Here is a 25,045-nt window from a genome sequence, read left to right as displayed (position 1 = left end):
ACTCTGCGAAGCCCTGGGATAAGGAAAGACGAGGGGCCGCGCGCTGAGCCGCACCTGCCTGGTCCCCGGCCTCGGCGACGGGGTCTGCTGCCCCCTAGGACATGCTCTGTCCTCCGCTCCGCTCTGGCAACGCCGCCCAGAGATCCCCAGCAGCTTTACCTTTCTGCTTGGAGGCCTCCTTTGTTTCTGGAGACTTGGAGTTGACAGCTGTTTTCTGAGTAAGTGCGGGGAACCTCACATCCGCTGCCGCCTCGGTTCTAAGGCCAGCCCTGGTCACTCTGTGGCCCAGGAGAGAAGCAACGAGGAAGAGACGGAAGGAAGAGGCAGTAGTTTTACTTTAAATGAAAATGACACAAAAATATTTTTTCAACTCAGGTCTTTTTGAAACATCCCCAGAAAGCATTGTCAGCTGTGTCTACACCTAATGTTAGAGCAAGAACTAATCTAAGAGGTGATATTTGAATAATGAGACTAGATTTAGTATCACAGCCGAGACCGGGAGCTCTTAACGGTCGAGGTTCCGTGGAGCACATAGTCCGCCGAGAAGCAGCGTCGTGCTCGCCAGCGTCCAAGCCCTCCAGGTGCTTCCACACACATCCGGTTGGGTTGCATCCCAAAGCGAGAGATGGGGACGGGGGAGTCTTGCTTCATGGCACTTGCAAGAAGGACAGAGATCAGACAGAGAGAGGAAGGTGGTCACCAGCGCCTTTGTCCTTTTTTCCTGTCATGACTGTGGCTATCACACACAGTGCCCAGGCTTGAACTGCCTCTATGAGCCGATGAGTCTCCATCTCATATTTCCAGTCTCATCCTCTCTCAGGCCCAGACTTGTCTTCTGAAGACCTGCTGGACTTCCTTGCTTATATTACTGCAGGCATGTTTGACCCAGGCTTTGTCTTCCTCACTTCCTCCCAAACTGTGCCCCTTCCCACCTTCCCTATCCCAGTGACAATAGCTGCACACAGCAGATGGGAAAACTCCGGGTACCCCACATCTGTCTTGACTCTGCAGACTGTTGTTCAAACCATTCTCATAGGGCTGCCTGTTTGGGGTTCACTGTCTCTGGCCTGAGCTACTGCAAGAGCCCCCTAATTCACCATTCAGGGAACAGTGTTAGGACCACCTCCTGGCTTTGCTATACAGGCATACCTTGGAGATATTATGGGCTCATTTCCAGAGCATCACAATAAAGCAAGCCACACGAATTTTCTGGTATCTTGGTGCATGTAAAGTATGTTTACATTAAATTGTAGTCTACTAAGTGCAATAGCATTACATCTAAAAGAACGATATACACTGAGCACATGCTGTTGGAAAAAATGGCACTGATAAACTTGTTTTGCACAGGGTTGTCACAAACCTTCAGTTTGTGGAAAAAAAAAAAACTCCCACTATATGGGAAGCACAGTAAAGTGAAGCACAGTAAAATGTGGTATGCCTGTAGACTGTTTAATTTTTCATTTGATGAATATTTGAGTAATTGAGGTCCCTGAGATATGTCAACCCTACTTTTCTCCCATGTAAATGAGGCCTTCCCTGGCCACCATATTTCAAGTTGACCCCTCTTCTGTCAATCCCTGCCCCTCTTCCACATAGTATGCTTTTAAAAATAATGAGTATTAATTTAATACTAATAGTTACTGCTTTCCTGAATTGTGAGGATTAAATGAGATAATGTATATGAGGAGAAAAATCCATCCAGTCTGTAAAGCGCCTGCTCATGTTTATTTTTAGTGTTGTCACATTGTTAGTCAGGATTCTTTTAGCTGCAAGTGACAAAACCCATTCAAATTGGCTTAAGTAAAAAGGACTCTGTTTGCTTGGTCAAAAAACGTAGGGGTATTTCTAGTTAAGGCATGGCTAGATCCATCATTTAGGGTTATCAGGACCTGACTTCCAACTGTGGCTTCATTTTCAGCCAGGCTGTTTCCTTATGATAACCCCTTAGAAGTTATTACCACCCTAGTCCTAGCAGGAGAAAAAAGCACCTTTTCTTCCATATTTGCAGCAAAAGTGCCAAGGCTGCTCTTTCCAGGGGTGATAGGAGTCACTTCCTTTCCCGGTTCAAATCTCTGTGGTGCTGGGAAGTGGATGCTTCTGATGGCTCAGCCTGGGTCCAGGGGCTTCCCCTGGAAATGGGTGTGTGCTCACTCCACGTGATCTAGAAGGGGTTGGTTCTCCAAAGCAAAATTAGGGAAAGAATGGGCAGGCAGAGACAACAGATGTCTCCTTTAGTTCCTCTCAGAGGGTCAGCTGCAATATATGCCAGGTAAAAAGAGTAGCGGTGCTGCTTGACGCAGCAGCCAGAACAGTAGATGTCTGTTTGTCAGAGCCGGGCGTCAAGGCCTCAGCTAAGCATGCTGTGCAAAGTCAGACACTATCCATCATGACAGCCTTTGAGAGGTAGCTTTGAAATCTGAATGTACTTCAAATTGTAGAGCCAGATGAATGTAAATAAATGCTTATATTAATAGCAGTGATTCCCTCCTAAAAGATTTCTTTGGCAACATTTTGTTGGAGTTGGTTTTTCTCTTTGCATTTTTCAGGATCATAGAAAGGTGAAAATTCCATTTCTTTATGGATAGGTACCTAAAATTGCTCATTATTCTTCAATTAATGAAAACAAATGAACATTTGAGAGATAAATTCTGAAAAATAAAAGAATTGCATTAGGTCATTCCTGAAATTTAAGACCATAGGGTTAACTTGCTTTCTCAGGTATTGAAATATCAGTCAAGTATTATAAAACCATGTGTTTAAGGGAAGCTCTTAAAGGAAAGTGTTATAGAGATTTAGGGAAATGCCCGATAGCAAATAATGAATTCATACTCTTGCTGTTATGTCCTTTACTTGAGTCTTTAAATGCAGCTTTATGTTTTGGTGAAGTCAAAGGTTCATGTCTCCTCACTGTGCTCTGAACTCCCCACCACAGTGCAATTCGAGAAATGGATGTAACAGCTGTCTTGATAGCTGTTATATTCGTGGCAGCTCTACCCCTCCTGGGGTGGGGGGTGGGGACCCTCTATTGTTGAAGCAAGAGAACATTTTCAGGAAAAGGGGAATATATTGCCACAGGATATGAAACAAACTCATCCTTTTATTAAATCAATGGATTCTCTGTTTACTCACATCAAACCATATTTCATCCCTTTTGGTCTTGTTTCAAAGGCCCAGACAGTACCATTGCTCAGTATTTCGTTCATTTGCTCAAAAGCAGAAGAGAAAGGCTACTTTGTCCTGGGGAGTGTTAAATTTAGGATTTCAACAAAGTCAAGGTCATTTCAAATTAATGCTTGGATCTAAGCAGTAGAATGTGGGAATGATTCTAATTCGTGTGAAGTATGCAATGATATTTTAACATTCATCAAAATCTGGCTATTCAGATTGATTTTAAATGCAACATTTTTGCTGTTCAAATTTTAAAAGTTACATTACAAAATTAACTTTTTTTAATGGATGTTTTTATTAAATGCAGAATGTAAAATTATTTTTTAACGAAAGCCAGGTTTATGGTACTATTTGGATTATTTTTTAAATCTTTTTCTTAAAAAATCAAAGCATATATATATATATTTATTTAATGTCCTTAACTCTTATGTTACTACAAAAGTATCATTTCCTTAGCCTGTGTTCATAGGTAGAGACTATGTCTTCTCAATTAAGAGATGCTGGCACCATTTTTAAGAAGATGCCTTGAATCTACTCTCATCTGTGCCGGTAGAAATTTTGTGTCAAGCTATTATTCAAGTAGGTGACATTAAGGTCAAAGGAAAACACATCAAATAATGTAATCCTACAGAGCTGCTCTTGAGAAAAGCCACATAGGTAACATCAAACACTGGTTGGAATTTTTCCAAGAGGTAATTATTTGTGTCGTGTTTGGGTTGGCTGATTATGGGGACAAACCAAGGTTTGGCTAATTCAGCAAACATTTACTGAGTGCCTGCAATGTGCAAGACACTGTTTTAGGGCTTGTGGCTACTGCAAAGGCAATCAAACATGATCCCTGCCCTTAGGTGTAGCACTAGTCAGAGGCGGGTACCTCTAAGTACCTCCATTTAAGACCCTTTTGGTTCCACTAACAAGGCTTCTTGAAAGAGGTACTTTGATTATTGTTTATATTTGTTTCCGTTTATGGACTTTTATAATCAAAAGATATACAAATATACTGAAGTATGCAAAAATTACACAATTATACCATTTATAGATTAGAGAACATTTAAACAAGCGCTTCAGGTATGGACTTGTGTGCATTTGACATTTATCAAAGAACCCATGAGTGTTGTTATCATCTGTGAGTGGCTGGATTAACATTTGCAAAAAGTTATCACCAGTTTTGATAGATATCTTAGGGAAATTTCATGAATCTTACATTCATTAACGGTTGTATGTGAAGACTTCCCACAATTCAGAGACCCTGGAGGGGGGAAGGATGTCTTAGAGAAAAGTCTGTTAAATGGAGGTTTGTGGAACCACAGGCTTTTATGATACCAGGAGATAAATGAAAGGAAGAATTTAAACAGAACTTGAAGAGTAGAAAACAGAAGAGTGGATTTGTGTTTTTAAAAACTCTTTAAGTGGAAAAATTCCCAAATGCTATTTTCTAGTAGACGTCTTAGAAATTAGAGGAGTGGGCCAGGTCCTTCCATGCCCTATTCAGACCCAATGAACAGCTGGCCCCCCTGTGGGTGTGCTCCTCCACCACAGAGCCATCCTCCACTTTCCTCTTCCCTGTCCTTGCCCCCGAAGCTGACCCTTGCTGCCTGGCTTCTGGTTGGGTTTGGTCAGTGGAAGGCACCAGCAGAAGATCAGAGTGAGGGAGGAGAGAGAAGTTGCCCTCTCCCTGCTTCAGTGACCTCCCCCTGCCAGGTCGGCAGCTACTGAGCAGGGCCTCACCGCCTCTTCCTCCCCTTGCTTCCAGCTCTCACTCCAGCAATACTGTTTCCTCTTCTGGTATCTTAGGCCTGCGGGTGGGAGGTTTGCCAATTTCTGGGTTCTCACCGCTTTATACTGCTTCCCTGGGCACTGCCCACGCCTCTGTAGGTTTACTCTTCATTAAAAGCTCTCCCTTTGACTATCTTGAGCTTCTTTCTCTTCCGGGGATTACAGTGATATGCTGAATCAGTACAAAATCTTGCCTTTCCCTCAGAAATAACAAATTTGTTTCATTTTGTCCTCTTGTGTAACCATTCATTCTTTAATCATGGGTCATAGCATAGAAAAAAAATCACTATGAATTAAACCCTGAGTTATTACAAATTCACATTAGCTACATGACATTACCAAAGTTATAGATTTAAAATAAAGCCACTCATCATAAGATTTAAAAATTAACTACTGATAAACATAATTATGCAGTTTTCAGGATATTAAAGCAAAAGTGTTCAAAGAAGCATTTCTTAATGTAACAAATGCTAAATTGCCAAGCAAATTTCATCCTATATCCTTTTAGTACAAGAATATGTTATTAATAATATCTTGAGAAAAACACAGTATTACTTTGTGAACTCATAAAGTTATTTTGAGTATTTAAAATAAAATCTTACCGAAATGTGTTTTATTGTTGGGAAAGCATGACAATTGCTGTTATTTCATTTTTTAAAGCTTGTAGGCTTTAATCTGTGCATGTTCTCAACAAATAAAGATTCTACTGTGATTATATAAATCAGTGATGTTTTAGATTTAAAAATAACATGTTAAAAGCAAAGCACAATAAAGTATATTTCAATATATAAATATTTATGAGGGAATCCTTTTAGTTATCCACTCAATGTAATTATCCATTTCATATCTGCTGCCTAGTATTGTGTAAGGTCCTTACCAAAAGAGTAATAAAAGCTAGTTAGGAAACATGGAACAATTAGAAATTAATCTTTGACAAGTAGATTACATATAGATGGCAATCAAAGTTTGAATCAATTCAATGAAAACATTGTTAATCTTGCTTTTTACTGGTGTAGAAGAACAGGTTGATTCAATGTCTTCTGGTTGTTAGGATAACATACTATATACTTTAACCATTTTAGGTAATTATCAATGCATTGAGATTTATTTATGGCTTTGCCACATTATTATAAAATTTCATGTATATTTTTTTCTGTCCTAAATTACTATGAAATTGGTCCCAATATTTTACTGCATCAATAGTATTAAGGTAAAATGGTGTTATTACAGAAAGACTACTTTGGCCTTTTTAGACCATAAAGATCAGAATTTTGGAGTGCTTTGATACTTAACTGTTGAACCTTAATTGTGGTGGAGTTAACTGCCTCCATTTTACAGACTGAGGCCCAGGAAGGGTAAATTCCTCTGAAACAGCATATATAAACACAGTGGTCCTTTTATACGCAGCTCTTCATCAATGGCTTTTCTTTTTTTGTGCAAAACTCCTGGCTATTACATTTTTTGTCTGATTTTCATAGCTGTATTCCATTAAAAGTCCTCATTCCCAACTTTAAAACAAAGACTGGTATATACCTCCATAGCAATATACACATAGTTTGCACAATTTTACACACACACCCGTCATTCCTTTTAGTATATTCATTTATTCATTCAATAATCGTTCAGTGAACCTTCTTTGGAGCAGGTATTGTTTCTTGTGGAGACTGGGAATACATCAGAGAAAAAGCCATAAAACTTTCTTCCCTCCGTAGAAGGTATTTGAGGAAGAGCTTTGGTTTTGTAGCAATCATGTTATTTGCATAATTAATATTGCCACTGTAAATAGTAAAACTAAACTGTTCCCCATTCCACTGATTACCCAGGTTCTTACACAATTTTGAGAGCTGCGGTTTCCCTGCCAAAGCACCCTTAAAAAGACACCTCACTTCTCAGGAGCTGTCCATTTTTTTACATGACACTTAATTTTTTTGTTTGTTTCATTTCTACCTTGGGATTTAATTGAAAAATCATGAACATTATAAATTTTATGTTGTCATTTCAGTTTTTAAATTTAAGAGACTTCAAGGACTGTGAATCGGGCTGCCTATAAATTAAAGGTGAAGGTAATTACCATTATGTTGCGTTGGTTCATTTTGCTCATTAAGAGTGGTTTGCTTTTCTTTTTTTTTTTTTTAGTCCAAGAAAAGTTTTTTAAAATAAAATTTAATATTCTTTAAGTATCCTTTGACTTATAAATATACCATTTTAAAACATGCTTTCAGAAGAAGAATTTGATGTCTAGGTTTGAGGTAAAATTTTTAAAAAATAGGGTGCTTAGAGACTCGTTTTCTGGTTTAGCTTTCCTTCCCTCTTCCCTTGCGTTGATGAACCCACACCTTTCTGTCTGACCTTACAGCACATTCTTGTGTTAAAGAAGTGTGTGTGTGTACACCCCTTTTGACGAGCTTCAGTTTTCCACTCCTATGACTACTTGAATACTTTCTGTATTCCCTTTCTTACCGGTGAGTATGCTCCTCCCCAGCCTCCCAGGAGGGTGGGGAAGTGGGGCTCTGCTGTTGTGCTTGTGTAAACATAATCGAGAGCTCTCCAGGTCTTGCATCTTTGTAAATGATTTCTTGTATTATGCTGGGGAAGTTGTTCTTTAAATAGAATACCCTCCCAAGGAAATAGCCCACAATGCTGAGAGTACACCTTATAAAAGGTGAGTCTGGAGTAGAGGGTGCATCTTCAGCATTGCACAGAAGCTGAAGTTAGGGCTTTCTGGAATATCGAAAACAAATTTATAGCAGTTCATTAGTGTAAGGAATCAGGACAACAATGGGCCTCCATTACCCAAAGATGAAACAAAGAGCTACCTTGTAAGCTCAGATACGAGCACACGGGCGAAGCTGTTTACAAGGGTACTTATTTACTCTACAGAAATCTACTTGTCTCTTTTGAGCCAGTTTTCTTAAGCACATATGTCTCATTGTGCAACCGAAAGAGTGCTTATATCCTAGTCCAGGGGTTCTTAAGCAGCCGTGAGCTTGAATTGAAATTCAAAAAAAATTCTTGTGGGTGTGTTGGTACAGGTGTGATATATTTATTAAATAATTCACAGTATAGTGTGGGTTAGTAAGGGGTCTGTTGTTTTCACCTGACTGGCAAAGGGGTCCGTGGAACGAGAAAAGGTTAAGAACCCTTGTGTCATTTGGCAAAAATTCTTTGAGTTACCGCAAAGAGATTTAAGAATGTAGGCCTGCAGCCTGGAGCTGGTAAATAGATAGGCTTTCGTAATCTGAAGAAATAACCCTAGTGCACATTTAGAGAGGTTTTTCTCCTTTTCCTCATATTATTGTTGCTAGATGGGACACCGTTTTTGACTAGAAGATAAATTCAGAGGCCTAAGTCAGTTTGGTTATTCGCAGCCATTTTTAATGAGAGTGTTTTTGTTTCTATACAGTGAGATAGGACATACTTGTGACTCTTATATCTCCATTGCCTAATGAATTATTTCCCCATATATTTGTGACTTTCCAAATGGTTATGCCTTTAAAAGTCCATTTGATATGAAATGGGGAAAAAAGCAAGATGCAAAAATTGTTTTTATAGAATGTATTTACAGGGAAGCGGTCTTGGCCCAATGGTTAGGGCGTCCATCTACCACATGGGAGGTCCGCGGTTCAAACCCCGGGCCTCCTTGACCCATGTGGAACTGGCCCATGCGCAGTGCTAATACGTGCAAGGAGTGCCGTGCCACGCAGGGGTGTCTCCTGCGTAGGGGACCCCCACACACAAGGAGTGCACCCCGTAAGGAGAGCCACCCAGCGCGAAAGAAAGTGCAGCCTGCCCAAGAATGGTGCCGCACACACAGAGAGCTGACACAGCAAGATGACACAACAAAAGGAAACAGATTACCGTGCCGCTGACAACAACAGAAGTGGACAAAGAAGACGCAGCAAATAGACACAGAGAACAGACAACTGGAGGGGGGAGGGAGGGGAACGGGAGAGAAATAAATAAAAATAAATCTTTAAAAGAAAAATAGAACGTATTTACAGAAATTACAAAATTTCTACCAGCTATATATAGAAAAAGACTGGTAGAGTATATATTAAGTTGAGTGATTATTATCTTTGGTTAGGATTATGAGTATTTTCTTTTTTTTTTTTTTGTTTTTTTTTTTTAAAGATTTATATTTATTTATTTAATTTCCCCCCCTCCCCTGGTTGTCTGTTCTTTGGTGTCTATTTGCTGCGTCTTGTTTCTTTGTCCGCTTCTGTTGTCGTCAGCGGCATGGGAAGTGTGGGCGGCGCCATTCCTGGGCAGGCTGCTCTTTCTTTTCACGCTGGGCGGCTCTCCTCACGGGCGCACTCCTTGCGCGTGGGGCTCCCCCACGCGGGGGACACCCTTGCGTGGCAAGGCACTCCTTGCGCGCATCAGCACTGCGCATGGCCAGCTCCACACGGGTCAAGGAGGCCCGGGGTTTGAACCGCGGACCTCCCATATGGTAGACGGACGCCCTAACCACTGGGCCAAAGTCCGTTTCCCAGCTGCAGTATTTTCTACCATTTAAAAAAAAATAGTTTTGGTGTTCCTCCACTCCTAAATCTCAGTAAATGTATTTTAAAAGACTTTTTATTGTAGTAACACATAAACAATGAAAAACTTTCAAGTATACGTTTCATAGATATTAATTACATTCATGTTGTTATGCCACACCATCCCCAAACATCCATTAGCCCACCCTTTTCATCACCTCAAATAGAAATTCTGCACCCATCAAGCAATAATTCCCTCTTTTCCTCCCTGCCCCCCAGACCCTGGTAACCTGTAATCTATGACATTTAGTTCTTCATGGTATTTCATATAAGAGAGATTATGCAATATTTGTCTTTGGTGTCCAGTTCATTTCAGTCAGCATGATGTCTTTGAGGTTCATCCACATTACGGCATGTATCAGAACTCATTCCTCTTTACAGCTGAATAATATTCCAATGAGTGTATACACCACATTTTGTTTATCCATTCATCTGTCAATGGCCATTTGGGGTGCTTCCACCTTTGGCTACTGTGAATAATGCTGCTATAAACAGTGGTATAAAAATATCTATTGGAGATCTGCTTTCATATTTTGAGATATATACTGAGAAGTGAGATTGCCAGGTAATGTAATAATTCTATTTCAACTTTCTTCGGAATCACCAAACTAATTTCCACAGTGGCTGACCCATTTTACAATGCCATGAGCTATGTTTAAATGTTCCAGTTACTCTGCATCCTCACCAACACTTATTTTCTTAGTGAGTTTGAAATTATCTGTTGTGGTTTTGATTTGCATTTCCCTGACGACCAGTGATGCTGAGAATCTTTTCATGTGCTTATTGGCCATTTGTATCTCTTCTTTGGAGAAATGTCTATTCAAATCCTTTGCGCAATTTTTAATTTGTCTTTTTGTTGTTGAGTTTTAGCAATGTCAGTAAATGTTTTTAAATATAATTTTCTTGGGTGCCTATAAAGAATTTGCCCTTTTAGAATATTAAAATCCACATAAAATGTCTTGGTACCATTGAGGTGATTTTCCTTCTTTAACCTTGCAAGCTACATACGAGGACGCTCATAGAAGTGCCTCTCAGGCTTATGGTTTGCATTCACCCATTAATCATTCATAATTAGAAGTAGAAATCCTTTCTTCCCAACACAAATACATCTCTTTCAGAGGTAGTTCTCTTTTTTGAATGAGGTTGATATATAAGAAACTAGGATAAACCTTTATTATGTGGATTGCTCTAATCAAGCATTATTTTGTAGGGTGGAATCAAGGTTATATGCTTAAGAAAAGCATCAGTTAATCCCATTAGGAAAGTCATCTTATTCACAAACCTTTAACTGTTGAAAAGACACCATTAGAAGCCTCCACAGGTATGTATAGTTCTTTAGAATGTAGTATTATATGTATTTGACAATTGACAGAGTTTTTTAAAAATTACACATTTGCAGAAATGCTATCTATTAAAAAACAACACAGCTTTCACAGATAAGTACAGGGTCATTAATATCAAATTGTGGGATGGTAAAATGTAGTCTGTGGAGGTAAACTGATTTGTCCGAGGTCATGCAACTGATAGAAATTGGGATTATTTTTTATTCCTCCTGCTCTAAAAATCTGCCCACTTTTTCCTGCAACATTACTCCTCTAAACATAAATTCCTGCTGAACTGAATAATAGTGATGTAATGTTTTCAGCTAGTAGTTAACTCTAACATAAAACATGAAATCTTCCTTTTCATGTTAATCGATGAAGTTTTGTTTGAAAACACTTAAACATGATAAACCCCTTTCCCTTTCTTCTCTCTCCTCTTTTGCCCTTAAATGAGGTTCTATCTATATTACTGCCATATAATTGGCATTCATGTAATGCTTTTCCATATCTTTCAATTATTTTTTACAACTCTCTTCTTGGGAACAATTATATTTCCACTTTTAAAAATTGTTACAAAATGCACAGTGAAAAGAGGATGGCAAAAGAATAAACTACAAGCTGTTATATAAGTGATACTTTTGTGATCTAACATTTTAGGAAATGAGGGGCAATGTGTTACTAATATTGCAATTCTTTTTCATATCTAGGTTTTAATCTTTCACTGCATAAAGATAAAACTCACATGCTTTAAAGTTGGGTCACAACGTAACGATAGGGCATTTATTTTTCTAATTTTCACACTGCCCTAATTCTTAACTACAAGAATAATGCTTACGTGTTATTTGATGGTGGCTAGAAATAGGTAAGTCCTTTTGTAAAACATATATTATTAACATATTGAGAGGTAAATGGACATTTCACCAAGTGTGTAATGTGATCCAATGGATTTAAATTTATGGATTACACATACTGCTCTTCCCAGTTAGAAATTTAACAGGATGACCCAATTAGTTTATGGACAATTTGTGAATCATTTATATGTTCCTTGTCATTTTGAAGCTTTAAGTTTCAAGTATTTCTAAATCCTATTTTATTGCAATATGCTGTTAGTATTTCTTGCTCATCACTTAGTCACACAACGCTCTTCATCCCGCTGCCGCACACCCCCTCCCCATCTTTGTGCCCACCTGTGTCCTTTCTCCAGCTGTGAGTGGATTCGCCCCATCCAGGGAGAGCTTTATTTTGTGAAGACCAGCCTCATTTTCCTTGTTGTTTTGAAGAAGGTGGACTTTGACTTTTCCTCATATGATGTGTTCAGTTAGTAATTTTGGAAAGTGTCATGTGATAATTGGATTACCTAGACATGGAAGTCCTTCAAGGATCCTGCTTTTGGGTAGGAACACCAAGCATCCAAAATTTTAACCTAAGAAACTAAAACTTAGTTCACAGTGAATTTGAGATATGTAAGATTTTGGCAAATGTGTGGTTTTATTTTGCTCTGGTTTTGCTTTCCAAAATGCATTTGCCTTATTTTCATGTTATGTTAGAACCTTGGTGTGAAAGCGTGTACCAAGTGGAGCACATAGGTCAGCTTGCCTTAGTGAAAGTCAGTGTTGTCACGTGTGTATTTGTGTGGTTTTTAGTTGACAATGCCTATGGTTTACTTGGATATCAAATTACATTTTCCTTGGTTAACAAACTCCATGAATTATCAGTGTACTGATTCGTGTATTTAGCAAACTGAAAGGTAGTGGGAAGCAAGGTGGAAAGAGAATGATAACGTGTTTAAAACAGAATTACTTGATAATGAAAAATATTAAATCATGTCCTATCTCTTCACTCAATGTTTCTTTACCAAATAAAGAAAATTGAGTTTAGTCTTTGAGTTCCATGCCAACCGATACAATGTTATAGTGAACCATGGTTTTAATATAACTTGAAAAATGGCACATCTGTTCTGTAGTCATTATACCAATTACAACCACTTTACAAAAGACAAGGGAGACCTTACCAACCAGAAAAAATCTAGATCCCAGCAATTCAAATAACCATTCAAAGCAAATATTTCATCTACTAACTAGAACTAAATGTTAGGCTTCATGGTAACTCAACTTCCACTAAACAGGTTTTAATAAGAGGGTAAAGCCCTCTGTATCCAGAGCAGAGAGAAGCAGGCCACGTTTACATATAGAAATCATTAACCTTTTATGTTCTAACTTTAGCCTTCTGAAAGGGCTGAGGATGACTGCAGCAAAGAGTTTATTTTCAATGCCCTACACATCCATACAATACTCTTATATTTTACACTTATTTCTTTTAATAGCTAATATAATAAGTACCAAGCACCGCGCTATGATTTTTTACATGCATTATTGCAGCTAATCATTACAATAATCCTATGAAGTAGATACTTTTATTGTGTCTTCTTAAAGATGAGGAAAGTAAGGATAATATAGCTGGCCCAGGGCCCCTCTGTAATGCACTGAGCAGGGATTTCCTCTTGCTTCAGGCATGGTCCAGAGGCTATGTTCTCCACTACCGTGCAGTACATGGTTCCCAGGCATCACGCGAGCCTCACATCCAACTTGATGAGATGCACAGGATGGGTATTATCATCCCTATTCCAGAGATGGCAAAACTGAGGTCCTGGGACTTCAAATGCCCTACCTCAAATTTCAGAACAATGAGTAGCACCAGGACTGTACGTAAGGCTTGATTTCCCATATCCAGTGTTCCTCTTTGCTGCACCAACCTAGAGAGGGTGTATTTTACATGTTTGTATTTCTGGTTCAGAGTGAAACACCCTTTGGGTCTCTGTTGTAATGAGTGACCCCTCTAAGCTGTACCCTACTGCAGGAGGGATGACATAAGCTTCCTCTGTTTACAGCATCTCTTTTTTCCCACCCCGCCCCCGGGGCGAATATAGGTAGAGCTGGCCAAATGCAAAGGAAGCAATTTGTCTTGGTCACCACTGGCTTCCTCTTCTCCGCCTTTTATTCGAAAGGAACATTCCCTTCCTCTTTAGTTCCTTAGTGCCCTTATGTTCTTAAGCACCTCCCCACCATAAAAATAGAAAAGGACCTGTGAGTCATTTACACTTTAGCATGAATGTGCTTTTGTGACTTCACCAAGGCTGTTTGTGCCTAACTCTTTTTCTCTAACTGCAGAATGAAAGTCTTTGGACTATCCTGGCTCCCTCCCTGAGAAGAATGTACTGGGGATTGTTGGTCTAGACATCGGGACCACCAGAGACCTATTGCCAGGAGCACAGATCTGGAATCTGGAGTAGTGGGACTCTCAGCTCATGCTCTCTCCCTCTATGCCTGAGCCAAGTGACTGCTGCCTTCCATCTCCTTCCACATTGGCAGGAAACCAGAGAACATTCTCCATCCTTCCAGGGTTCTTTCTCTTTCCATGTGCCATGGCAGTGACTGAGTCACCCTCAGTAATAGCCACAGGTTTATAGTGCATGTCTCCAGCACCTGCAACTTACTGGTACTCAGGGAACCTGGATGTGACCTGTGGAGTGTGGGTGGGGTTGTTGTACAGCACAAAAGGACAGTGAGGAGGAAGGGAAGACATGAGGAGGCCAGAGAGACCTCACCCAAACACTGGAATGCCATCTTAGTTTGGACCCCCCAGAAGCAGGCCTGAAGGTAAAGACTCAAGTGCAAGTAGTTCCATGAAATACTGGTGCGTTAAATCACTTACTACTATGGATAAACCACTAGCGAGCTCTGGGAGTCAGTGTTGAACATAAGCCCTGCCCTGAGAGTGACGGATGAGGATTTTATCCACCAATTCTCTCGAGTCATTGGAGAGAGCTTCTGGGTTGGAGGCTGCTCATTTGCTCTCAATTCCAGTGTGCTTCTTTGGGTTATAAGGGGCTTCCTTTAGTTTCAGAGAAAGCCTTCAGGCAAAGGGCCCCAGATAATAGAGTTGGGAGTTGCTGGAACATGCAGAAGCAGGTTCAAGGATTCGGGGCAGAGCACCCGCATGCTTCAGCCTCAGGGGTTGTAGGTGGAAGAGGGAATGCAGAGAGCCTCACTTGCTTGGGACGGACTCTGATCATGGTTTCCCTATCTGTGCATTGAGGATCAAACTATTCCTGTCATCACAGAAGCCTTTCACACCAGTGGTTTTCTGGAGAACTAACGACTAAGAAGGGGAAAAATACAAAGCAGTTGGTTTGGCTGAACACAAGTAAAGACTTTTACAGTCATTGATGTGGATTGCTTAGTATGAATGTCTGATTACAATGCTGCATAACAATGATTATGCAAGTCATTAAGTATGTGTCAGTTTAACTGTTGTAAATTTTATAACAACATTAAATTTTACTCACATGCTCAGCCTTCATAATTTATTGCTTATGTAGTGTGGTTATGACTTTTAAAAAATCATTGTGACAATGTTGGTTGATGACTGCATTGCTCATCCACGAGTCTAGCGTCTCCATTTATTTGAAATTTTCATATTACACAGTAATTGTCACTGACTCTGCTTCTAGTGCTGCCAATGGCAAAACACTTTCACTTGGCCAGCCATAGTGGCCTAGGGGATTTTGCCCCTCTCTTTACCAGTTTTGTCCCTCTCATTTATCCTTGATTAATTCAACCAAATTTTATTAGACCTTGTGATGGTTAAATTCATATGTCAGCTTGACTAGGTTATGACGTCCGGTTGTTTGGTCCAGCAAGCACCAGCCTGATTGTTATTGTGAGGGTATTTCATAGATTTAAATCATTAGTCAGCTGGTTGATTATATCTACAATCAACAAGAGAGATTACCTTCAGCAATAAGAGAAGTCTCATCCAAACAGTTGAAGGCCTTAAAGGGAAAAATGATTATTTTAGCGGTCAGAAAGAAGAATTTCTGTCTCTACTTCAGCCAGTTTCTCCTAGGAATATCATCAAAACCTTCACTCGAGTTCCCAAACTATGGCCTGCCCTGCAGATTTCAGACTTGCCAATCCCACAGTCATGTGAGCCAATTCCTATGATAAGTCTTATAATGTTTGTTGGTTCCATTTCCTTGGAAAACCCTTGACTAATATAGATTGGGTGCCAAGAGTAGTTCTTGAGAAACAGAATCTTAAGGATGAGATTTCTGAGTTGGTTCTAGGGGGTTTGGTACTCTAATCTGATTAGATTAAAAGCCACTAATGACTCTCTTTCCAATGATCAAGTTGGCAATGAGAGTCCATGGTGTGCACTGACAATAGTGATACACAAAATATCACTATTGGATACTGCTCCTCAATTGCTTATAAGAGGCAAAGCTCTAGGGTGACAGTGTATTTGATTCCTTCACAAAGTTTCGTGGAGTTAAAAATATACTGATGTTGGCTGCTTGTTGCTAAATATGCTGGATACAGATGTTAAATAAAGGAATGAGTTCAAGCCTCGAATTCCCAACCCAAGCACTGCATAAAGGACGTGAAGTGTTCTATGTCTTCTTTAAAAGAAACTATTCTTTCTTGTAGTTAAAGATATGAGATTTCTGAAAATCCAGACCCAGAGTCTCACTGTGTGAGTGGCTGAATTACAATGTAAATTTCTTTCCCAGCCTTCCAGGAAGACTGCTGTTAAAGTAAAGACATTGATTGGGAAGGAATGGGATCCTGAAAATTGAAATGGAGACATAGGGGCTGATAATGGTGAAACCCTAAATTCTTCTCAGTCTTCTTTGCCAGATAAACCTGTAATATTCTTCTTTGAGGAATCAGCCATTCTGCCTCCACCTCAAGAGATTGACCCTGCTATGCCTGATAAACCTGTAACTGCCTCCTGGAGGAAATCAGCCCATCTGAAGAAATTAACCCTGTTTCACCAGAGAAACTGTAATGGAATGCCCCGAGGTAGTTGGCTTGCAAGACACTGCTAACTACTCTCATGCCCCCCTCCACCCCTCTTTTTTTCCAGGCTGGTAACTAGACTGAAGTCCCAACAGGCCCTAAAAGGTGAGGCACAGAGCATGGCCCATGAGGGTCATGCAAAAAAACTGCATGGTTTTTCCAGTTTGCATAGAAATCGGGGGGATATATATGGAAGTAGGTATTAGGGCTTGATTTATTGCTATGAGCCCATTGAGCACACATTCTGGATTCAGTGTTGTAGCTTGAGGGGTTAGAAAGGGCTCTGGTAGTTTGTTCGAGTGATTGACCTGAGCATGGACATAAAGGTGGCTTACATTATCTGAAGTGAAATGCCAAAACTTCCCCGATATAATGTAGTTGAGGGGATCCAAAGACTTAGAGAGACTGGAATGTTACAGTGGATTTAACATGCAAGACCTGCTCACCTACCCCAGGAATGTCCAGAGGACACGCCTTTCTCCAGGACTGTGAGGAATATATGTGTGAGACTACCTCCATCCTCCCTGAAGAGCACTGTGGTCATTCTTCTCTGTGGGTCAGATATTACTGTAGGAACTGCTGCCATTGAACTTGAATCCTTAAGCATAATGGGGATGAATGAAGGATGGCAGAAGCCAAGTGACAAGCATTTGATCACCACATACAAGGTGGGTGTGACTTCCATAATGGAGAGCAGAGTCAAAGCAGTAATTAGAATAGTCTGACTTGTCGAGGCCTATGGCATTGGTTAGTAGATTGTGGGGTACCTTGAAGTGATATAGAATGACAGTCTACTGAATTCTTTCTTAATCTGAATAAGAGTTCAAGTTCAAGTGAACAAAAAGTCTAATTGAATCACGAAAACAGTCATGGCCCCTCATTCAATTCACAGACTTCAGACAGTTTGCAAACTCAGAACTTGAATGAGGAGAAGCCTGGGTCCCCTTGGGAAGGACCCTGCTACACTACCAAAAATTTATACCGTTAATCTTCCTCCCAGCCTTCCCCAAAGAGACTTGTTATCAGGATGACTGTGCATTGGGGAAAAGGAAATAATTAAAAATTTTGTGGATTATTAGACACTGGCTCAGAACTAACATTAATTCCAGGAGAGCAGGATTTGTTCAGGTCTGGTGATCAATGGAGCTTTGTTGTTATTGTCATTGTAAAACGTGTAATGGCAAAGGACTTGTAACCCAGTACATATAAAGAACTACAACTCAATAACAAGACCAGCAACTCAATTGTTTTTAAAAAAGAACTTGAACAGTTGCTTCATACAAGAATGCAGGCAAATGGCCAATAAGCACAGGAAAAAGTGCTCAACATCACTAGCCACAAAAGAAATGCAAATCAAAATTACGAGATACTGCTACACACCCACCAGAATGGCTAAAATTAAAAGATCATCACCACCAAATGTTAGTGAGGACGTGGCATTGCTGGGGCTTTTATCAACTGCTGGTGGAAATGTAAGATGGCAAATCACTTTGGAAAATAGTTCAGTGATTTTCAAGAAGTCAAACATCCACCTACCCCATGACCCGGCACTCCTAGGTATTTATCCAAGAGAAATGAAAACATGTCCATACAAAGTCCTAAAGCAACTTTCTTTATAATCTCCCCAAACTGGAAACAGTCCCAACATCCCCCCAGAGGAAAACAGATTTAAAAGACTGTGGTATATTTGTGCAATGAAATATTACTCAGCGATTTAAAAAAGCAAACTGCTGATTCGGGTAATGAGATTTAGATGAATCTCAAAAATATTTTAATGAGTGAAGGAAGTCTAACACAAAAAGTGCATTTTGTATGATCTCATTTATATGAAATTCTGGAGAAGGCAATACCAACCTGTGCTAATATAGATCAAGACAGTGGTTGCTTGCGGGGTGGGGGCTGACTGGGAAGAGGCATGAGTGAACTTACAGGGGGATTAAAAATCTTGATAAGTGTCTGTCAAAATAGATTGAAAGGCACACTTAAGATCTGAGCATTTCGCTGTCTAAATTCAGTAAGAAAAAGAAATGTATTGTCGTTGGAGTTACTGTATTTTTAAGGCTTTGGACCCTGGTCAACTCTTAAACACGCAGTCCTGTAGTTACTGGACAGTGCCTCTCTTGCTCCTGCCTGGTTCCCCAATGCCTAGCTTGGTTCCTGATATGTCATAGGTGTTCAAGAAATGTTTGGTGAATGAATTCATGGATTAATGAACGAGCGAGTGAGGAGGCGAGAGCAGGAGTGAAAGGAATGTCTGGCTTCTGAAAGTGGATCTGGGAGAGGCATAGTCCCCATTTTTATGGCCTCCAAGTATCTCTGTTCTGGTTTGCTAGACAAACTGGGAATGAATTCGGCATCTCTAGAAAACCATTTGCCTTTAGAAAGGAAAATGTCAAAATCCCCCATGCGGCAGAACAGGATGGCTCCCTTTGGCTCCGGAACACAGGTCTGAAGAGCATCAGAAGGCTTCATATGGGAGGCTGGGAGAAAAGCCTAATGTAAGAAAGGGAAACTGAGGTTATTGAGGGCCTACTATGTGCCAGGTGCCACACAGAAGTTTAAACAGTCTTAAGTATCGAGCGGTTGACTAAACCTCTGGGTCACTTTTTTTTTCTCTTTATTTTTTTAATGTTACATTAAAAAAATATGAGGTCCCCATATACCCCCCACCCTGCTCACCCCGCTCCTCCACCCTTAAGAACAATCTTCTCCATCATCATGAGATATTCATTGCATTTGGTGAATACATCTCTGAGCACCGCTGCACCTCATGGTCAATGGTCCACATCATAGCCCACACTCTCCCACATTCCACCCAGTGGGCCATGGAAGGACATACAGTGTCCGGTAACTGTCCCTGCAGCATCACCCAGGACAACTCCAAGACCCAGAAACACCCCCACATCTCATCTCTTCCTCCCACTCCCTACCCCCAGCAGCCACCATGGCCACTTTCTCCACATCAATGCCACATTTTCTTCGATTACTAATCACAATAGTTCATGAATAGAATATCAGTAAGTCCACTCTAATCCATTCTTACATGCATTGTCTCCTTTATTCCCCACAAGAAGGCAGCCCTTGGAGATCGTTGATTCTATTTCATGAGAAATCAAGACACAGAGATTCCCTCTTGGCTGGGGTCAGCCTTGAAACCCAGGCGGGTCTGACACCTGGGGCGTGGGAGCCCAGGGTGGAGTCCCCCTTTGCACTCTCTGCCTGGGTCCCTCTCCGAGCCTCAGTGTCTATACGAAAGGGGCGCATCCTTTGCCTTCTGAGCATCCTCAGGGTTGAGCCACAAAGACAGAGTCCTGGGGACACTCAGAAGGTGCAGGAGGTCACTCTTTCTTGGTCCTCTGTCTTTTTAGGAGGATGTGTTTAAATCCATCTGATGTCTTTCCCCACCATGGCAATTTGGTGTATGTCACTCAATTCATCAGGCATGAAATTGGATTCCCTGTGAATGGGTGTGATAATCTGTTCTGGGGCTCCTTTGGGCTCTAAAATCAGGGGCTCCCCTCCCACTACTTTTGGCTTAAGAAGAAACCAGGGCTTAGAGAAGTTTAGTAAACTGCTTGAGGTCACACAGCTAAAAAGTAGCAAAGTCAGCAGTAAACCCCAGCTTGTCCCTAGAGACCAGACCCTGTTAGCTCCCAGAGAGCAGGCACAGCTGGCTTTAGCCAGAAGGCGATTGTGAAGGTGAACTGAAGTGACTCATGGGCCCATTCTACCAGCAGACTTATATGAAAGCACTGTCTAAACTATCACACTTGGCCCATGGTATTGTTATCACAAATGTCTGGGTTCAAATCCCACCTCTGCCTGTTTCTACTTCTGTTCTCTCTGAGCTTCAGAACCTGATTCAGGGAAAGGGAAACCTCAGCTCTGTCCTCTCATTTTAACTCAATGAAGTTTTAACTCAGGTCTGTCTCACAGTGGGTCCATGAGTCCCCAAACCCATCCAGTTCCAGGCACATAATTGGAGTAGACATATGTAGCAGCTGGCAGCTTTCCCATATTGGTTCCCTGACTTGCAGAGTAGGGGCTATTATCGTAGGAAAGGCCAAGTGGAAGCCACTAGAACTGACCCTACTTAGCAAAAATAGTAAATCAAAAGCAATATTGCATTCCAGGAGGACTTGCAGAAATTAATGCCACCATTAAGGACTTGAAGGATGCAAGGGTGAGGACATGCCTCATTCAACTCTATTTGTCCTGCACAGAAAACAGATAGAGCTTGGAGAATGCCAGTGGGTTGAAAGTGCAACTGGGTGGTGACTCCAATTGCAGCTGTACCTGGTATGCAGCTATTGATCTGAAAAATGTTTTGTCTTGACACCTGTTAGTAAAATGACCAGAAATCATTTGGCTTCAGCTGGCAAGGCCAGCAGAACACCTTCATTGTCCTACCTGAGGAATACGTCAACTCTGCAGGAAACTTGATCACTATTTTCTTCCACAAGACATCACATTAGTCGATTATATTGATAATGTTATGCTGTTTCAACCTAGTGAGCAAGATGCAACAACTACTCAACTTATTGGTAAGGCATTTGCTTGTCAGAAGGTGGGTGATATATCTAACAACAAAAAAAAATAAGGGCCCTTCCACCCCAGTGAAATCTTTAGGTGTCCAGTGATGTGGGGCATGTCAAGATCCCTTCTAAGGTAAAGGATAAACTGTTGCATCTGCCTCCTCCTATGACCAAAAAAGAGGCACAATGCCTAGTTGGTATCTTTAGATTTTTGAGACAACATATTCCACTGGGTGTGCTACCTGAGCCCATTTACTGAGTGACCCAAAAAGCTGCTAGTGGAGCTCTGCAACAGGTCCAGGCTGCTATGCAAGCTGCTCTCCTACTTGAGTCATAAGACCCAGCAGATGCAATGGTGCTGGAAGTGCCAGTGGCAAATAGAGATGCTGTTTGGAGCCTTTAGCAAATCCTTACAGGAGAATCACAGCATAGACCCTTAGGATTTTGGAGCAAAACCTTGCTATCCTCTGCAGATAACTACTGTCCTTTTGAGAAACAGCTTTTGACTTGCCACTGGGCCCTAGTAGAGACCAAACACTTAACTGTATGCCAACAGGTTACCATGAGACCTGCACTGCCCATCATGAACTGGATGTTGTCAGACCCACCAAGCCATAAAATTGGGTGTGCACAGAAGCACTTCATCATCAAATGGAAGTGGTATATACAAGATCCAGCTCAAGCAGACCCTGAAGGCACAAATAAGTTATGTGAGGAAGTGGCCCAAATGCCCATCCACATTACCCTGCCCTTCCCAGCCCACAGCCATGGCCTTGTGGGCAGTTCCCTATGATCAGTTGACTGAGGACAATAAAACTTGGGCCTGGTTTATGGGCAGCTCTGCATCATATACAGGTACCACCTGAAAGTGGACAGCTGCAGCACTGTAGCCCATTTCTGGTACATCCTTGAATAACAGTGGTGAATGAAAATCCAGTTGGCATAACCTGAAGCATAGCACCTTGCTCATTTTGTTCGGAAGGCAAAATGGCTGGATGTAAGTGCATATGTATACTGATTCATGGACTGTGGCAATGGTCTGACTGGATGGCCAGAGACCTAGAAGGAATGTGATTGGTGACAAAGAGGTTCAAGGGAGAGGTATGTGAGTAGAGCTTTCTGAATGGATGAAAAACTGAAGATATATGTTTCCCATGTGTTTGCTCACCAGAGGGTGACTTCAAAGAGGAGGGTTTTTTGTTTTTGTTTTTTTATCCTTTAGGATTTATCTTATTTTTATTTTTTAAATTAAATTAAATTTGATTTTGAAAGAAGCTTTAGATTATATGAACGTTACATCAGAAATATAGGGGGATTCCCATATACCCCAACCCATACCCCTCCCATGCTTTTCCCCATTAATATCTTTCGTTAGTGTGGTATGTTTGTTACAATTGATGAACACATATTGAAGCATTGCTACTAACCATGGCCTATAGTTTACATTATAATTTACGCTTTGCACTGCTCAATGTTATAGGTTTTGACAAAATGTATAATGGTCTGTATCCATCACTGCAATGTCATGAAGGATAATTCCAATATCCAAAGAGGAGGGTTTTAATAAAGTGGGTCGTATGACACATTCTGTGCCTACCAGTCAGCCTCTTTCCCCAGCTACAGTCATGTCCACTGGTATGGAGGTTATGCCTGGAATCAATAAAATGGACTTCCACTTACAAGGCTGACCTTGCTACAGCAACTGCTGAATGCCCCATCTGCCAGCAGCAGTGACCATCACTCAGTCTCTGAAATGGCACCATTCCCCAAGGTGATCTGCCTGCTATATTGGACCACTTCCGTCATGAAGGGGGCAGCATTTTGTTCTTGCTGGAATAGACATATACTCTAGATATGGATTTGCCTTTCCTGCATTCAATGCTTCTAACAAAACTATAGTTCATGGACTTACAGAATGCCTTATCCACCACCATCATATTCCACACAGCATTGCTTCTGATCAAGGAAAGCTCTTCACAGCAAATGAAATGCAGAAATGGGCACATGCTCATGGAACTCACTGGTTTTAATATGTTCGCCATCATCCTTAAGCTGCTAGGTTTATGGATTGGGGGAATGGCCTCTTGAAGACTCAATTATGGTGCCAACTAGGTGACTACTGCAGGGGTGGGGCAGTATTCTTCTGGAGGCTATGTATGCTATAAATCAGCATCCACTGTATGGTTCTGCTTTTCCCATGGCCAGAAATCATGCATTCAGGAATCAAGGGGTGGAAATTGGAGTGGTGTCACTCACTATTGCCTCTTGTAATCCACTGGAAAAACTTTTGCTTCCTGTCCCTACAAATTTATGCTCTGTTGGTCTATAGGTCTTAGTTCTAAAAAGATACTTGCTTCCACCAGGAAACCCAACAATGATTCCTTTGAACTGGAATTTAAGACTGTCACCCAGCCACTCTGGACCCCTCACGCCTCTGAATCAACAGACAAAGAAGGGAGTTACTCTATTACTTTGGGTGGTTGATCCTGATTATCAAGGGAAAATGGGACTGCAGCTACACAATGAAAGTAAAGAATTTGCTTGGAATATGGAGATTCCTTAGGGTGTCTCTTGGAACTACCATGCCTGCTGATCAAAGGCAAAAGAAAACTGCAACAGCCCAATCCACATAGAATTACTAATGGCTACTAAAGGCAGAACTTTTAGGAATGAAGGTTTGGGTCACTCCACAAGGCAAAAAACCAAGACTAGTTGAGGTGTTTGGAGAGGGTAAAGCAAATATAGAAAGGATAGTAGAAGAAGGTAGTTAAAAATATGAGCTACAACTACATTACAAGTTGCAGAAATGAGGACTGTAATAGTTATAAGTATTTCTTATTTTGTTATGAATAAGTTTATATATATACTTAAAGCAGTTATCTTTGTTTTCTTCCATATCTTATCCCCTTATCATATGACATAAGTTGAATTAGCTTTATCTCATGGCATTTAAATGATAAAATATCAAGTTTAAGAGTAAATGTGTGACACTTGAATCCTCTTTTTGGGGAAAGTGTTAGTATGTTTTCCATTGTGCATGGATAGGACAGTTGATTATGCTAGGTAAAAATATGACTTATTGTTTTTATTTAGAGATTAAGTATGGTTTAAGGAGATGTATATGGGTACCAAGTTGACAAAGGGTGGACTGTGTTGTTTATGTGTCAACTTGGCTAGGTTATGGTTTCCTGTTGTTTGGTCAAGCAAGACTGGCCAATTGTTACTGTGAAGATATTTCATGAATTCTCTTGCATCTGTGCCTGATTATATCTACCATCAACAAAGTAGATTGTTTTCAGCAATTAGAGAAGTCTCCATCCAATCAGTTGAAGGCCTTAAAGAGAGAACTGATGATTTCAGCAGTCAGAAACAAGTTCTTTCTCTATATTAGTCAGCCAGCCTCTCCTGCTGAAACCTTCATTGGTGTTCCCACCTTGCAGCCTGCCCTATGGAATTCAGACTTGCCAGTTGATGAGCCAATTCCTATAATAAATCTCATAATATTTACATATATATATATATATATCCTGTTGGTTCTGTTTGCCTGGAAAACCCTGATTAATACACACCCCTACTATGTAACAGTCATTGTTCCCTCTAAGTGGGTTTTGAAACAGATTGAACCTGAGTCTGTCAAAGATCTCATGGTTTAATAGAGAATCACACCACTTTAGTGACAATCATTCAAGAAGGAAGCACAAATAAATAAAGCAGTATACATCCTCTGTTTCCCTAGGTGTGGATAACAAAGCTTCCTGCATTCAGTTTCCAGAAAATATCTCTAAAGCTACCAGTCATCATTTTGTGCTTTCAGAAATGCGTAGTGTTGTAGGACAGTACTCATT

The 25,045-nt window shown here is 40.7% G+C and overlaps 1 protein-coding gene across 1 annotated transcript in view; it reads left to right on the top strand.

Annotated features, from left to right (window-relative positions):
- Positions 1-25,045, top strand: part of C18H16orf78 (chromosome 18 C16orf78 homolog) — a 135,636-nt gene that overhangs the window by 1,238 nt on the left and 109,353 nt on the right. The gene's annotated exons all lie outside the window — the stretch shown is intronic.

Source organism: Dasypus novemcinctus, chromosome 18 (assembly GCF_030445035.2).
Source record: "Dasypus novemcinctus isolate mDasNov1 chromosome 18, mDasNov1.1.hap2, whole genome shotgun sequence".
Lineage (NCBI taxonomy): Eukaryota > Metazoa > Chordata > Mammalia > Cingulata > Dasypodidae > Dasypus > Dasypus novemcinctus.
Note: the sequence above shows the minus strand (reverse complement) of the source record. Positions and strands in the feature narration are given on the sequence as shown.